Raw genomic sequence first — 15,102 nt, 5'->3', positions numbered from 1 at the left:
TGTGCAGGCAGCAGTGGATACAGACGGATGCAAGGTTCTGAGTCTCACATATTCAGGCCTTTTGTTTTGTGTTTTTGCATGTACAGACAAACAGGTAGTGCACTCTTTGACCCGGAACGGAATGTCTTTTATAGGAAATTTGCCTGAAAAATACTTACAAAATCCCTGTTCAAAGCATTTAGAGATTTTTTCCTATACGTTGCATTGAAGCACAAATGCTCAGAAAATGGTGCAGGATGCACGTTTGCAATTGGAAAGAAAGCTTTGTGAACACTCACATTGGATTTCATTACACAAGCGCTTTTACAAACGCTAGCAATTAAACAAAAAAAAAGCTCCCTGGAGCCCATTCACATTGGGGATCACAAAACGCTAGCAATTTTTTTTTTGCATGAAACATTTTTTACTGTATATGTTTACGATTAGTGCTTTTTTTCACTCAAAAATCGCATAAAAGCATTGCATGCACTGCATTTGCGTTTACCGCAAATCACCAATGATTGCGGCAGTGAGATCACTGCCATATAGTTAACTTTACACGATCGCTTTTGCAATCACCAGCAATTTGGCGATTGGCAGTAATCGTCCCAGTGTGAATAGGCCCTCAAGGCTCTTTTACACCATATACATTGCTGTCGGTTAAAACTGAATGGACGACTGATGTGAGTTAATGTCCTCGTCTCCCTATGGCTCAGTTCACCCTGTATGTGTTTTAACTGAAAGCTTTTTCGCAATACACTTCTATAGAAAGTAATAACAGCAGAGCATTTCTGAGTGCTTTGTGATTTTAAAAGCTCTTGCTAATGTTATCCTATGTGAGTGTTCACACTGCAGCGATGTGATTTTGTAAAAATCCCCCATAGGATTGCATTAGCAAGAGCTTTTAAAATTTCACACTACGAGAGCCTTTTAATGAGCCGGCTTCTTCCATGCTTCGCAACCACCAATATCATTGCATCACAATGCAATGATAATCCTATGGGGCTATCACACTGATTGAGTTGCGGTGCAGCAGGCTCTGTTGAGATAACACCAGCATGCAGTGCATTTACAGTGGCAGTGAGGCATACTTCCATTGTACTGTATGCCTCACTGTACGGTTGCACAATGGTACAGCACAATGTGACTTTTCAACTATGTTGTGTTGGGATCACAAATCAATTTGCATAGTGTGAAATGGGCCTTATTGTAGCTCCTACTATGAGCTGCAGCAGGATATCTTCTGCTCACCTCTTTCACCATTCCGTAGAATGGAAAGGGCTGATTAGCACAGAGCCAAACAACTTATCTACACCCACTGTGGGTAAATAGTCACCCAAAATGAACTTGAAAGATTTTGTGGGGTGGCATTTATCACCTGTGTGTACAGAGCTGAACTCATCTCCTTGAGTTAATATATGCTCATTTATATACAGTATTTAGATAGCTTGGCAAACACTACACTGCAGTAAAGACTGGTCGTTCTTGTAATGCCTGTTTATGTGGGTGTGATCATACAGCAAATAAAAGAACAATATAGTTATGTGGTCAAGCCTGAGGTGAGAGAGCTTATGAAAACATAAGCTGTTATTAGTCACACATTATATCGCATGCTCCAGCTATGCCATATGCAGATCAATATTTCAGACAGAAGTCTTCACACAAGCTATGCTCAGATTTTCATCACCCTAGTTTCGGGAATTCTCACTCAGGGTTCCACCATAACCTTACAGACGGGGAGCACAATTGGCTGTGCAAAAAAAAACAGGAGTTTTCTGTATTTCTCATGAGTTCTCAGTGCGTTTACATTTTTCAATATTTCCCTCCTCTTTCAATGGAGAAAAATATAGTATATTTATTTTATAAAAAACCTGACCCTCTTCTTTGCAGTTGCACTCCCCTCAGTGTATGAGAGCAGCTGCACTGTGCAGGTGCCAGTAGCATTCGTGCCTGTGCATGGAGGAAAAAGCCTTGCATGAGCGGCTATGGCTACTGTGTAAGCGTGGGTCTTACGCTGCACATGTACTTGTAAGTGGAGGGGAGTAAGGCCCCAATAATGAGCGCTGAGATGGGCTATGTAATAGCAAAGCACTGGTGTCTAAATGTATGGCAAATTGTGCAGATTCACACTGCAACGATGAGCCAGAGATGAAGAATTATATTTCCACTGGTAAGCAGGATGTCGAAAATATGTCATCTGAAGGACCTTCTTGTGGCTGAGCCAGAGAACAGAAGTCGCATATTGTCTTCTGTGTAAATATGTATACGTGCCTGTACCAGATTCTACTCAGAAGAATATGTTTTCATTTCAAAAGTTGCAACAGCATGGGGAAAAAATGATTTGCCTGTAAAAATGAGTTTTGTGTCAGGCTGTGTGTGTGCCCGCTGGACACAGGTGCTACTTGGCTTAGTAATATTATAGTCTTCAAATGGTGTGTAAAAATCAATACAGCTTTTGTCTGTTTGCTCTCCTATATGTATTTTCATTCTCCCAGCTGAGATCAGAAAACGTGATAAACCTGGATGGAAATGTCTCTGAAACATCCTGTCTATGAAATATGTTGCAAGGTTAATATTTACACAGGCTAGCAGTTAAATGTCATTTATCACCGCATGGATGGGAAAGTAGGTGAACGTTTGAGTTCTGTGTAGTAAACAATATTTGCATATCATTAAATATTATTCAGGGGCAGGGGTGTTAGAGCGATCTGTCACAGATACATAGAGATTGCTGCTGACAAAACAAAGGGCCTAATGTTTCTTTTAAACTACATTTGAAAATTATGATCATTAGCACCTGTTTGGTATAATGTTACTCATACACCTGGCTTTAATGCTACAAAATCCCTAACTTTCTGCGAATATACAAGGTTTATGGGAAGGGGGTAAGAAAGGTGGGAGAGGTTAAATGAAGATTTGTTTCCCTGAATTTTGCATTAAATTGCATATATTCAATCACCAAATCCATCTACTCGAACAAAAATTTAACTTTTCATTATAAAATTCCCATTTGTGCTACATTAGCGTTCTTGCAGTTTACAATTAACAAAAATATCTTTTCACTTTAATTTGCAGCCACCTAACAATTTCCAAAATGTACAGCTCAGACTGGGTTCAGGCTGAATGCTTAGTTGTAGTAGGTAACTAGGTATCATCTAGCAGATTTTCAGTGCTCAAAAGCCTTATGAGAATGTCAATAAATGGTGGCATAGTGAATAGCACTCTTGCCTTATGCTGGGTACACACGATACGTTTTTCCGCTCGATAGATGGATTCGATAGATCATTCCAGTCATGTCAGATATTCCTTCTGATCGATTCAGAGCTTGATTTCTTATAGTAGTGAATGGAAAAAGATAAGAAAAACGAGCGAAGGATAAGAGAATCTAGCGGAAAAAAAACACCGGGTGGAAAATTGAGCGGAAAAACGTATCATGTGTACCCAGCATTAGACTATGCTGGACATTATGTTACAGTAGAGATAAGATTGTGAAGAGATACAGTTCCCAGTGATTTTTTTTTTTTTTTTTTTTTAAGCATGATGCAAGAAAACTTTAAGCTGGAGCAGTGTTCCATTTCAATCAAGTTAAGAGGAGGCTTCAACCAAGCTGATGGATCAAAATGGTGTTTCTGGTAGAAAAATGCGGACGTCTCCAATACACAAAGAGAAACTGTTTCACAAAATCTGGTGTATGCGTAGAACTGTTTACACGTATCACCAATGGGTAAGAAGTCTGATAAAGTGTCAAAAGAGCCCTCCTTGCCCTTCAAAACACTAACTTTTTGTGATTCAACTTAAATGGGAGGGGAAAACAGGATGAAAAAAAAGAGGGAACATGTGGGGAAATTTTTTTTTGGGGGGGGTACTTTTTGTAAAAAAAAAAAAAAATAGCCCCACTTTTTTTTTTTTTTTTTTAACTTTTTCTCACCCGTGAAGGATGGTATACCAGAGTGGCTGAGTCAGCCTGTATGGGACTTCACCATACTACTGTTAACAGCCATCACGGCACATTATATGGCTCTGTGACAGAACCCTTGTCCATATCATGGACAAGGTGCTTTTCCCCACCTCTGGTGCCCAGGAGAGAAGGTGGGGGTACATAGATCTTGGGGGGCTTATGTTGTATTCTTGGAGCCCCCTTTAACCACTTAAGGACTGCAGTCATAAAACCCCTTAAGGACCAGAGCCTTTTTTTCCATTCAGACCACTGCAGCTTTCACGGTTTATTGCTCGGTCATACAACCTACCACCTAAATGAATTTTACCTCCTTTTCTTGTCACTAATACAGCTTTCTTTTGGTGCGATTTGATTGCTGCTGTGATTTTTACTTTTTATTATATTCATCAAAAAAGACATGAATTTTGTCCAAAAAATGACTTTTTTAACTTTCCGTGCTGACATTTTTCAAATAAAGTAAAATTTCCTATACATTTAAGCGCGAAAGTTATTCTGCTACATGTCTTTGATTAAAAAAAAACCATTCAGTGTATATTTATTGGATTGGGTAAAAGTTATAGCGTTTACAACCTATGGTGCAAAAAGTGAATTTTCCCATTTTAAAGCATCTCTGCCTTTTCTAACCACCTGTCATGTTTCATGAGGTGCTAAAATTCCAGGATAGTATAAATACCCCCCAAATGACCCCATTTTGGAAAGAAGACATCTCAAAGTATTCACTGAGAGGCATGGTGAGTTCATAGAAGATTTTCTTTTTTGTCACAAGTTAGCGGAAAATGACACTTTGTGACAAAAAAAAAGGAAAAAAAAGTTTCCATTTCTTCTAACTTGCGACAAAAAAAAAATGAAATCTGCCACGGACTCACTATGCTCCTCTCTGAATACCTTGAAGTGTCTACTTTCCAAAATGGGGTCATTTGTGGGGTGTGTTTAATGTCCTGGCATTTTGGGGGGTGCTAAATTGTAAGCACCCCTGTAAAGCCTAAAGGTGCTCATTGGACTTAGGGCCCCTTAGCGCAGTTAGGGTGCAAAAAAGTGCCACACATGAGGTATCGCCGTACTCAGGAGAAGTAGTATAATTTGTTGTGCGGTGTATTTTTACACATACCCATGCTGGGTGGTAGAATTAGCTCTGTAAATGAGAATTTTTAGATTTTTTTTACACATAATTGTCCACTTACAGAGCTATTTCTCCCACCCAGCATGGGTATGTGTAAAAATACACCCCAAAACACATTATACTACTTCTCCTGAGTATGGCAATACCGCATGTGTGACACTTTTTTAGCAGCCTAGTTGCGCAAAGGGGCCCAAAGTCCAATGAGCACCTTTAGGCTTTACAGGGGTGCTCACAATTTAGCACCCCCCCCCCACATGCCAGGACCGTGAACAAAGCCCACAAATGACCCCATTTTGGAAAGAAGACACCCCAAGGTATTCCATGAGGGGCATGGTGAGTTCATAGAAAATTTTATTTTTTGTCATAAGTGAGCGGAAAATGACATTTTGTGAAAAAAACATACAACAATTTCTGCTAACTTGTGACAAAAAAGAAAATATTCTATGAACTCACCATGCACCTCACGGAATACTTTGGGGTGTCCTCTTTCCAAAATGGCATCATTCGTGGGGTCTGTCCTGGCATTTTAGGGTCTCTGCAATCATTACATGTATTGCCAGTATTAGGAGTTTCTGCTATACTCCTTATATTGGGTATACGGGTAATGCACTCTGGGCTGAAAGGAAAAATTACAGTCAATCAATCAATCAATCAATCAATCAATCAATCAATGTGGATAAAAAATATCTGCCAAAAAATGTGGGGAAAAAAGAGGGGAAGGCGTCTGCCAGGACATAGGAGCTGCCACCCAAAAACGTCCACCCACTCAGCTCGTATGCCCTGGCAAAGCCGATTTATCCATTCACACCGATCGATGTGGATGAACAAATCATTGCCAGAGTTCTTTTTTGATACAAAGTGCTTGCCAAAGCATAGGAGCTCCAACACCACCCCTCAGCTCATATGCCTCGGCAAACGTATCTTTTTTACTGCGGAGGAGAAATCTCGTCCTGCAGCGCTGCATGCACCGACTTGTGTGTAATCTGACAGACACACAATGCTTCTGTCTGGATGCACCATCAGTGCTGCAGCTGGTTGGGCGGTCGGTCGGTCCACCTGGAAGGGTAAAGGATGGAAAAAAAGAGAGAAAAACACACACAAAAAACAAGCAAGCAGCAAAGCAATAACTTCATTAACATCAACTTTTATAAACTTTAATGAACATTTTTAACCCAAACATTAACATTGGGAACCAAACATTAACTTTTTTGCTTACCTGTTTTTTTTTTCTCTTACCTTTCTGAGGACAAACCTCTCGTCCCCCAAGGGACAATGTACAAATTGCAAATCGCACAGAGATGTGGCGAAGTACATTATGCACTTTGTCCCAAGTGAAAGGAGAGGTTTCTGGCAGCACTGTGTATTAGGGTCTCTGGAAACCTGATGTCTGGGTTCACACTGCATATCGGCGTATCCCAGGGCCGGCCTTTGACCTGAGCGACCGGAGCGATCACTCAGGGCGCCGGCCCGCCGGCTTCCAGGGGGGCGCCGCGCTCCTGCCGCCCTGGACGCACATTGTTAAAAATTTTGATCACTGTTGCGGCGGCCAGCGGCTGCGGACTCTGACTTAGTTGCGAGCCGGCCTGTGTCGCCCTCTGGCTCCGCCCCCTGGTGCCGCTGGGGGTGATGGGGGCGAAGACCAGCAACTGCTGCGGCGCTGTCTCTTGGAGGCAGTGTGAGAGTCTCCGCCCCCTGTCGGCCCCGTGATAGGAGGATCAGGATGGAAGAGCGTAGTGTGCCAGCCACCCTGCCCTGACCTGGCTGAGTGTGACTGTCCTCCAGACCTGGGCTGGCCATCTCCCCAAGACAGTGACCAGGAAAAGTAAGGCTCCGCTCCCCATCCCCAGGACCCCAATATATGCTTGTTGTGTTGTTCTCGGTACATGATACGGGGGTCGCTGGGAATCTGCTCTATAACGAAAAGGGGATCTGTGGTAGCCTAAGTATATATATATATATATATATATATATATATATATATATATGTATATATATATACATACATACATACATATACATACATACATATATATATATATATATATATATATATATATATATATATATATATACACACATACACACATATATATATATATATATATATATATATATATATATATATATACATATATATATATATATATATATATATATATATATATATATATATATATATATATACTTAGGCTACCACAGATCCCCTTTTCGTTATAGAGCAGATTCCCAGCGACCCCACACACACTAAGTGGTGGTCTGCCTATATATATATATATATACACTACTAAAGTGGGGATCTGCCTACAAGACTAGTAGCCTGTATACACTGGGAGGGGAATCTGCCTATAATAGGCAGATCCCCCGATCCCCCCCCTTAGTGTATATAGACTACTAGTCTTGTATATGTAGGCAGATCCCCCCTTTAGTGTATATATATTAGGCATATCCCCCCTTAGTGTATATATTATATATACACTATTTATTATATATACACTATTTATTTATTTAAGTATTTATATAGCACCGACATAATACGCAGCGCTGTACAGAGTATATATTGTCTTGTCACTAACTGTCCCTCCGAGGGGCTCACAATCTAGTCCCTACCATAGTCATATGTCTGTATTGTGTAGTGCATGTATCATAGTCTAGGGACAATTTTTTAGGGGAAGCCAATTAACTTATCTGTATGTTTTTGGGATGTGGGAGGAAACCGAGGTGCCCGAAGAAACCCATACAGACATGGGGAGAACATACAAACTCCTTGCAGATAGTGCCTTGGCCAGGATTCAAACCAGGGACCCAGTGCTGCAAGGCGAGAGAGCTAACCACTACGCCACAGTGCTACACGTACACTAAGGGGGGATCTGCCTACAAGATTAGAAGCCTATATACACTAAGGGGGGGGGGGGGGGGGATCTGCCTATATGATACTAAAGGGGGGATCTACCTACATACACAAAAGTGTGGGGGGGGGGGATCTGTTTTGACTGTCTATATACACTAAAGGGCGTATCTGCTGCCTATATACAGATAGGCCTCGTTCACATTGCGTTCCAGGTGTGTTTGCGTTGGGCGTTTTTTATGCTTTTTTCCCCCTTCCCGGCGATTTCTGTGAGTTGGGCAATTTGTGTGAGTTGGGTGGTTTTGGTTAGCATTTTTGTAAACTGTTTTTGTAGAGCGATTCTGTTTTTTCACTTCCTGACATCACTCAGGAAGTGAACTCTTTAATCCGGAAAAGAATAAACACAATGTATTTATTCTTAAAAACGCAAACGCAATCGCTGCACAAAGCAATTTTGTGAGCGTTTTGCATTTTTCCTATACCTTTCATTGAGGCGGAATCGCCCCAAAAATGGCCCAGGCAGCGTTTCTCTGAGCAGATCGGAAACGAACCGCTCAGATGTGAACTGTCTCATAGAGAATCATTGCACAAGCGCTTTCAGGGCGATTTAAAAAAATCGCCAGCGCTTAAAAAGTTCAAAAGCGCCTCCAATGTGAACGAGCCCTAAAGGGGATCTGACTATATGGGGGGGGGGAGGGGGCACCAAAATCTGGTTACGCTCAGGGCGCTGTGAAACCTAAGGCCGGCCCTGGCGTATCCGGTGGGTCGCGCGCACCGCATCGCCCCAAACAGACCTTTAGGGAATACCGCTAGAGTAGCATTCGACAGTAATCGCATTCGGCCTAGTAAGTAACTGCGTCGCCGTAGACTAACATGACTTCCGGGCCGACCCAAATTGCCACAGAAGCCATGCAGTAACGTAGGCATGCACTAGCGTTAAAGTGACTCTGTAACAAAAATTACAACGTTTTTTTCTACCATTCTACAAGTTCCTAAACCTATTCTAATCTGTTCTGGCTCACTGCAGCACTTTGTACTATCATGGTCTCTGTAATAAATCAATGTATCTTTCCCTTGTCAGACTTGTCGGCCTGTGTCTGGAAGGCTGCCAACTCTTCCGTGCTGGTCTGTTCCTCTATGCACACTCCAGTGTGTGTTTTATTTACATAAGCCAGCAGCTTCTCTGCTATCTTATCAGTGATAGAAGAGAGATGGATAAAAATCCTCCTCTGTTAGGCTGTGAAAGTAGCTGGCTGACACATACTGAGGAATTACAAACACAGGCACATGCAGAGCTGTCTGCAGGAAGCCTGTAATGTTCAGTGCATGAGAGAAGAAGGGGACAGAAGGTAAACACACAAATGATCTTTTGAGATTCAAAAGGAAAGCTGTATACAGCCTGCTTGTGTATGGATGTATTTTCTATGTGTGGACATATTGTACATCAATCTACTTCCTGTTTTGGTGGCCATTTTGTTTGTTTATAAACAAACTTTTTAAAACTGTTTTTGACTACTTTTAATGCGGCGGGGAGCGGCGAAATTGTGACAGAGGGTAATAGGAGATGTCCCCTAACACACTGGTATGTTTACTTTTGTGCGATTTTAACAATACAGATTCTCTTTAAGTCAAGCACTTCCGGCGTAGGGAGGGACCGCAAAGTGTGACTTTCGCTAGGCAATTTTCTCTAACACATCACGCCAGTGTGAAATAGCACAGAGACCCTTGTGTGCCTACTGCTATGTCTGGAGTTCCCTACTCTCTAAAAGTGTATCTGCTCATGATACCTCTGAAAACACTGCCCTAGGCATAGGCCAGGCTGGTCAGGACACATGGGACAGTAAACAGAGGTGTCACGCCTTGTTCCAGCCCTGCTGCAGACACGACAACGTTTTCTTGGGGTGCGTTGATTTGGGGCACTCGGAATGGGAAAGGCATAGTGCCTTTCATGCAGCCGGCTAACTGCATTTTGGGGTTGGGCCACGGCACCTCCTGGATACAGGAGTTCTATAACGATGTCTTCCTGGAATTTAAGGAACGCTCCAGTTCTCCCAGCCTTACTGTAGAGAACAAAGCTGTTGTAAATACCCAATTGAATTAGATAAACAGACACTTTTTTATACCAGCGTCTGGTTTTGCGGGAAACTAAATAGGGCCCTAACATCTGGTCATTGAAGTCCACCCCTCCCATGTAAGCATTATAGTCATGGACGGCGAGGGGTTTTTCAGTGACCTCAGTTGCCCGTTGAATTTGGACTGTCGTGTCTGTGTGAATGGTGAACAGAAGGTAAACGTCCCTCTTGTCCTTCCATTTCACCGCGAGCAGGTCATCTGTACACAAGGCAGCCCTCTCCCCCCGTGCAAGCCGGGTACTAACGAGCCGTTGGGGGAAGCCCCGGCGACTAGGCCGCACGGTGCCACAGCAGCGGATCCCTTCTATCTTTAAATGCTGATAGAGGGCCACACTTGTGTAGAAGTTGTCCACATAAAGATGGTACCCCTCCTGGAACAAAGGTGACACCAAGTCCCACACAATCTTGCCACTGCTCCCCAGGTAGTCAGGGCATCCGACCGGCTCCAATTTTGAGTCTTTTCCCTCGTAGACCCTAAAACCATAAGTATAGCCTGTGGCCCTTTCACAGAGCTTATACAGTTTCACCCCATACCGGGCGCGCTTGCTTGGGATGTACTGTTTGATGCCAAGGCGCCCGGTAAAATGTATGAGGGACTCGTCTACACAGATGTGCTGTTCAGGGGTATAAGCATCTGCAAATTTTGATGACGTGGTCTATGAGGGGCCGAATTTTGTGGAGCCGGTCATAAGCATGGTGGTCACTTCGATGACAGGTTGTGTTGTCATTGAAGTGCAGGAAGCGCAGGATCATCTCAAATCGTGTCCTGGACATGACAGCAGAGAACATGGGCAGGTGATATATTGGGAGCGTAGACCAATAAGACCGCAATACATTCAATTTGACTAGACCCATGTTAAGGAGAAGGCCCAAAAAAGTTTTAAGTTCGGAAACTTGGAGTGGTTTCCACCGGTAAGCCTGGGCATAGTACTTATCCGGGTTGTCGGTGATGTATTGTGTGGCATAACGGTTGGTCTCAGCCACAATTAAGTCGTAGAGATCCTCGGTGAAGAACAGATGAAAAAAGTCTAGGGCCGTTCCTAGATTATCTGTCTCCACCTGGACTCCAGACTGGGCGGTGAAAGGGGGCAGTACGGGTGCGGCGGAACCAGGGGATTGCCAATTGGGATTTGCCAGCACCTCTGGAAGACTATGGGTAGTATGGGCCCGTTTTCTTGGTGGCTACGACTCGGGTCTTAATGCACGTGCCACAGAACCAGTTTCAACTTCCCTTCTGGTGCTCACCGCTTCACCAGGGTCTACGGAAGTACTGGTGCTAGGTCCAGGAGATGCTCCGCTGCTGGTGTATGCCTCACCATGAAACCTCAGACCAGCGCTAGCACCACTCTGCTGCCCTTGAGGCAGATCCTGCGGTCCAGTGACATGGTGTGTGGTATGCCTGGCTCTAGCCGGGACCTCAACCTCGTTATCGCTATCGGTCAGCGAGTCACTGCTGTCCACAGGTTCGTACTCTGACCCAGAAGATTCGTCGGATGAGACGTCCCAATCGTCCTCATCCGACTGGGCCATGTACCTGAGAACCTCAGCATCGGAATACCCCTTTCTTGCCACGGTGGGCTGCTAAATTTAGGGGGTATTCCTCTGAGACTACCCAGTAAAAAGAGCACCTACCTAGCAAAAGGGAGTACTTGCGGAGCAGAAAGCTGTGGTCACTGAGTTTTGAAAAAAAAAATCAAAACTGATCTGTACAGTGCCACAGCTATTGTACAGTGTTTTTTGCAGTGATCAGAAAAAAAATTCTGTCACTGCGGTGGGGCGGGCTGAACGCAAGTGCAGGCGAACGATCAGGCCTGATCGGCAAACACTGCGTTTTTAGTGGATCCTAGTGACCCCAATATAGATCTGTGTGCGATCAGTAATGATCACTTACAGATACTATATAGTACCAATGCTGATTAGCGACAGTGATGACGCTAATCAGCGACTAATTAGTGACAGTGGTGCGGTGGGCTGAGCGCTAACTGACACTAACACAGGGGCCTAGCTAACTGGCCTAACTGTTAACACTAGTGATACTAAAAACACTTGTTTTTGTAGGATAGTGACCGGGGGGGGGGGGGGGGGGGTGATCAGGGGGCAAACAGACAGCAATGGGGGCAATCAGAAACAATCACAGACAATCAGAGGGCAATCAAGGCAATTACAACACAATTAGAGTGATTAGAGGGCAATCACAGCCAATCAGCGCAATCAAAGCCAATCACGGGGCAATCGAAGCCAATCACGAGACAATCGAAAACCAATCACGAGACAATCGAAAACCAATCACGGGACAATCGAAGCCAATCACGAGACAATCGAAAACCAATCACGGGACAATCGAAGCCAATCACGGGACAATCGAAGCCAATCACAGCACAATCGAAGCCAATCACAGGACAATCAAAAAACCAATCGAGGGACAATCAAAAACCAATCACGGGGTAATCAAAAAACAATCACAGGACAATCTAAGTCAGTCACAGGGCAATTGAGACAATTGGAGCCAATCAAAGCACAATCAAGCGTTACAGACAGGAGATTAGATGTACACAATGGCAGGGGGGTGATCTAGGGCAGGGTGGAGTGATCAGAGGGAGATCTAAGGGCAGGGGGGAGGGTGATCAGGAGCCCGCAGTGACAGGTGGTGACGGGGTGATTGATAGGTGATCGGTAGGTAATTACAGGGGAGAATATACGCAAGCAATGCACTGGCGGGGGGTCTGTGGGCGATCTGAGGGTTCCGGTGGGTGATTGGGTGCCCGCAAGGGGAAGATTAGGGTCTAATCTGATGGGTAGCAGTGACAGGGGGTGACTGATAGTTGATCAGAAGGTAATTACAGGGTCGAATATATGCAAGCAATGCACTGGCAAGTTGATCAGAGGGGGTCTCAGGGCAATCTGAGGGCGTGCGCGGGTGATTGGGTGCCCAAAAGGGGCAGATTAGGGACTGATCTGATGGGTAGCAGTGACAGGTAGTGACAGGGGGTGATTGATGGGTGATTGATGGGTGATCAGTAGGTGTTTAGAGGAGAGAAAAGATGTAAACAATGCACTTGGTAGGTGTTATGAGGGTGGGCCTGTGGGCGATCTGAGCGTGTGGGTGGGTGATCAGATGCCCGCAAGGGGCAGGTTAGGGTCTAATCTGATGGGTGGCAGTGACAGGTGATGACAGGGGGTGATCGATGGGTGATTGACAGGTGATTACAGGGGAGAATAGCTGTATACAGTACATGGGGGGGGGGGTCTGGGGAGGATCTGAGGGTGTGGGGGGGTGATCAGGCGCCCGCAGGGGGCAGTTTAGGACCTGATCTAAAAGATAGCGTTGACAGTTAGTGACGGGGTGATTGATAGGTGATTAGGGGGGTGATTGGGTGCAAACAGTGCTGTCGGGGTGGGCAGGGGGGGGGGTCTGATGGGTGCTGTGGGCGATCAGTGTGCAGGGGGGGCAGGATCAGTGTGTGTGTGGTGTCACTTACAGTGCTTCCTTCCTCTCTGGTGGTCGATCGAGCGCTGTGACCACCAGGGAGGAGGCAGCGTGTATAACACGCTTTGTTTACCTAACAAAGCGTGTTATACACTTTCTATAGGCTGGTTTAAAACGTTGCAACCCGCCGGCGCTGCTGATTGGCCGGCGGGTTGACGCCACATGTGGGCGGAGCCTAATGCCGGCGATGCGCGCGCAGTCTGCGCGCGCGATCGCCCGCAATCCCCTCCCCCAGGACCCAAAGCCATTCTGCGTTACGTGGTCCTGGGGCTGCCACTTTGCCGCCGCCAATATGAAGTAGGCGGTCGGCAAGTGGTTAATAAAAGGGCCCCTTTCAAATAAGTAGGTATAGAGGGTCACTGTTGACCCTATACCTATTTAGTGTTAAGAACAAAACAAGAAACTATACTAAGGAATTAAAAAAAAAATTCTGTTCATCTTTTATTGTTTTCTTGTTTAAAATTTTGATTGAAGTGTCCTCCCGGCCACTCCTAGTCACTACTGCCACTGCCCACCAGGACCACTGATTGCACTGCCACTACCCGATGGGAGCACACACCACAACTGCTTCTTGCAGGCTCTTTGGCACTAGACTTATACATGGAGCAAGGCAAACAGTCTTTGAGCCTCCTGCCTGGGCTCCCTATTGGTGCCGAGTATCTACCAATGGGTATAGGATTTTCATTGGTCAGTTTATTGGACCAATGAACATCCTCCTCACAGTGAATTCGCATTGGTTAAAACCAATAGGAAGCAACAGCGCTCAGATACTTTACCTGAGTCTCCAGATAGTATGACCCCGGAGAGTGCCAGCAAGAAAAATGTGCTCCAGGGGAGAAGCCGTGGGGCAGCGAGAAAGATTTTTTTTTTGTTAAATATAGGAAGTAAAAAATGACTCCCTTTACTCATTTAAAAGACGGGCATCTGGGGTCCCCTAGTAAAAAAAAAAGGGCTCCCAAATGACCAAAGAGGGCTTGCAGGAATCTATCCCGTGTTTGAAGGAAAACATCGCTTCCTAGCAGTATTGTAGCTGAGGCACTATGGGCCCCAGTGCAAGTTTTACATTGGACTCCCCCAAGCACTCTGTCACGCTTGGAGGTGTATTCTCCACGGTCAGCACGTGACGTATAAGCTGACGTGAAGGAGGTACACACACCAGCACAAGGAATCAGGATATCCCCAGTTTAGTGGAGGAGAGGACTGACTCCAATAAGAGATTGTGGCGCACAGAGCCAGTGCAGATCCGAACAGCCACAAACACTTTCGTAATAACGTCTCAGCGCAAAGTAGCGCTGAGCGCATAAACCAGGACTGAGGAGATCAGGACAGGTAGACAGAATGAACGCTTGCCTAACTAGCCACTACTCAGTGACAGCAAGTGTCCACAATAAAACAGACTGGAATGAGGTAACAGGCGATTGGCAGATTTCTTATTCCTAAGGATTTCCAATACCTGTAGCAAGTGTTGGACTGTAGTGTATGCAAATTTTTCTTGCTGCACGGATAGATTGATTTGTTCAATACTCTGTAATATATCCTCATAATCATACTCAGATAATTCTTTTAAACAAAAATCTTTAT

General features: G+C 44.7%; 1 long non-coding RNA gene across 1 annotated transcript in view; it reads left to right on the top strand.

Annotated features, from left to right (window-relative positions):
• The window catches only part of LOC137529140 (uncharacterized), a 45,932-nt gene that overhangs the window by 25,357 nt on the left and 5,473 nt on the right, over window positions 1–15,102 (top strand). The window contains exon 5 of the long non-coding RNA XR_011023590.1: window positions 3,516–3,703. This is a non-coding gene — a long non-coding RNA (uncharacterized lncRNA). The remainder of the gene's footprint in view (window positions 1–3,515; window positions 3,704–15,102) is intronic.

The sequence above is a fragment of the Hyperolius riggenbachi genome, chromosome 8, assembly GCF_040937935.1.
Source record: "Hyperolius riggenbachi isolate aHypRig1 chromosome 8, aHypRig1.pri, whole genome shotgun sequence".
NCBI lineage: Eukaryota > Metazoa > Chordata > Amphibia > Anura > Hyperoliidae > Hyperolius > Hyperolius riggenbachi.
Note: the sequence above shows the minus strand (reverse complement) of the source record. Positions and strands in the feature narration are given on the sequence as shown.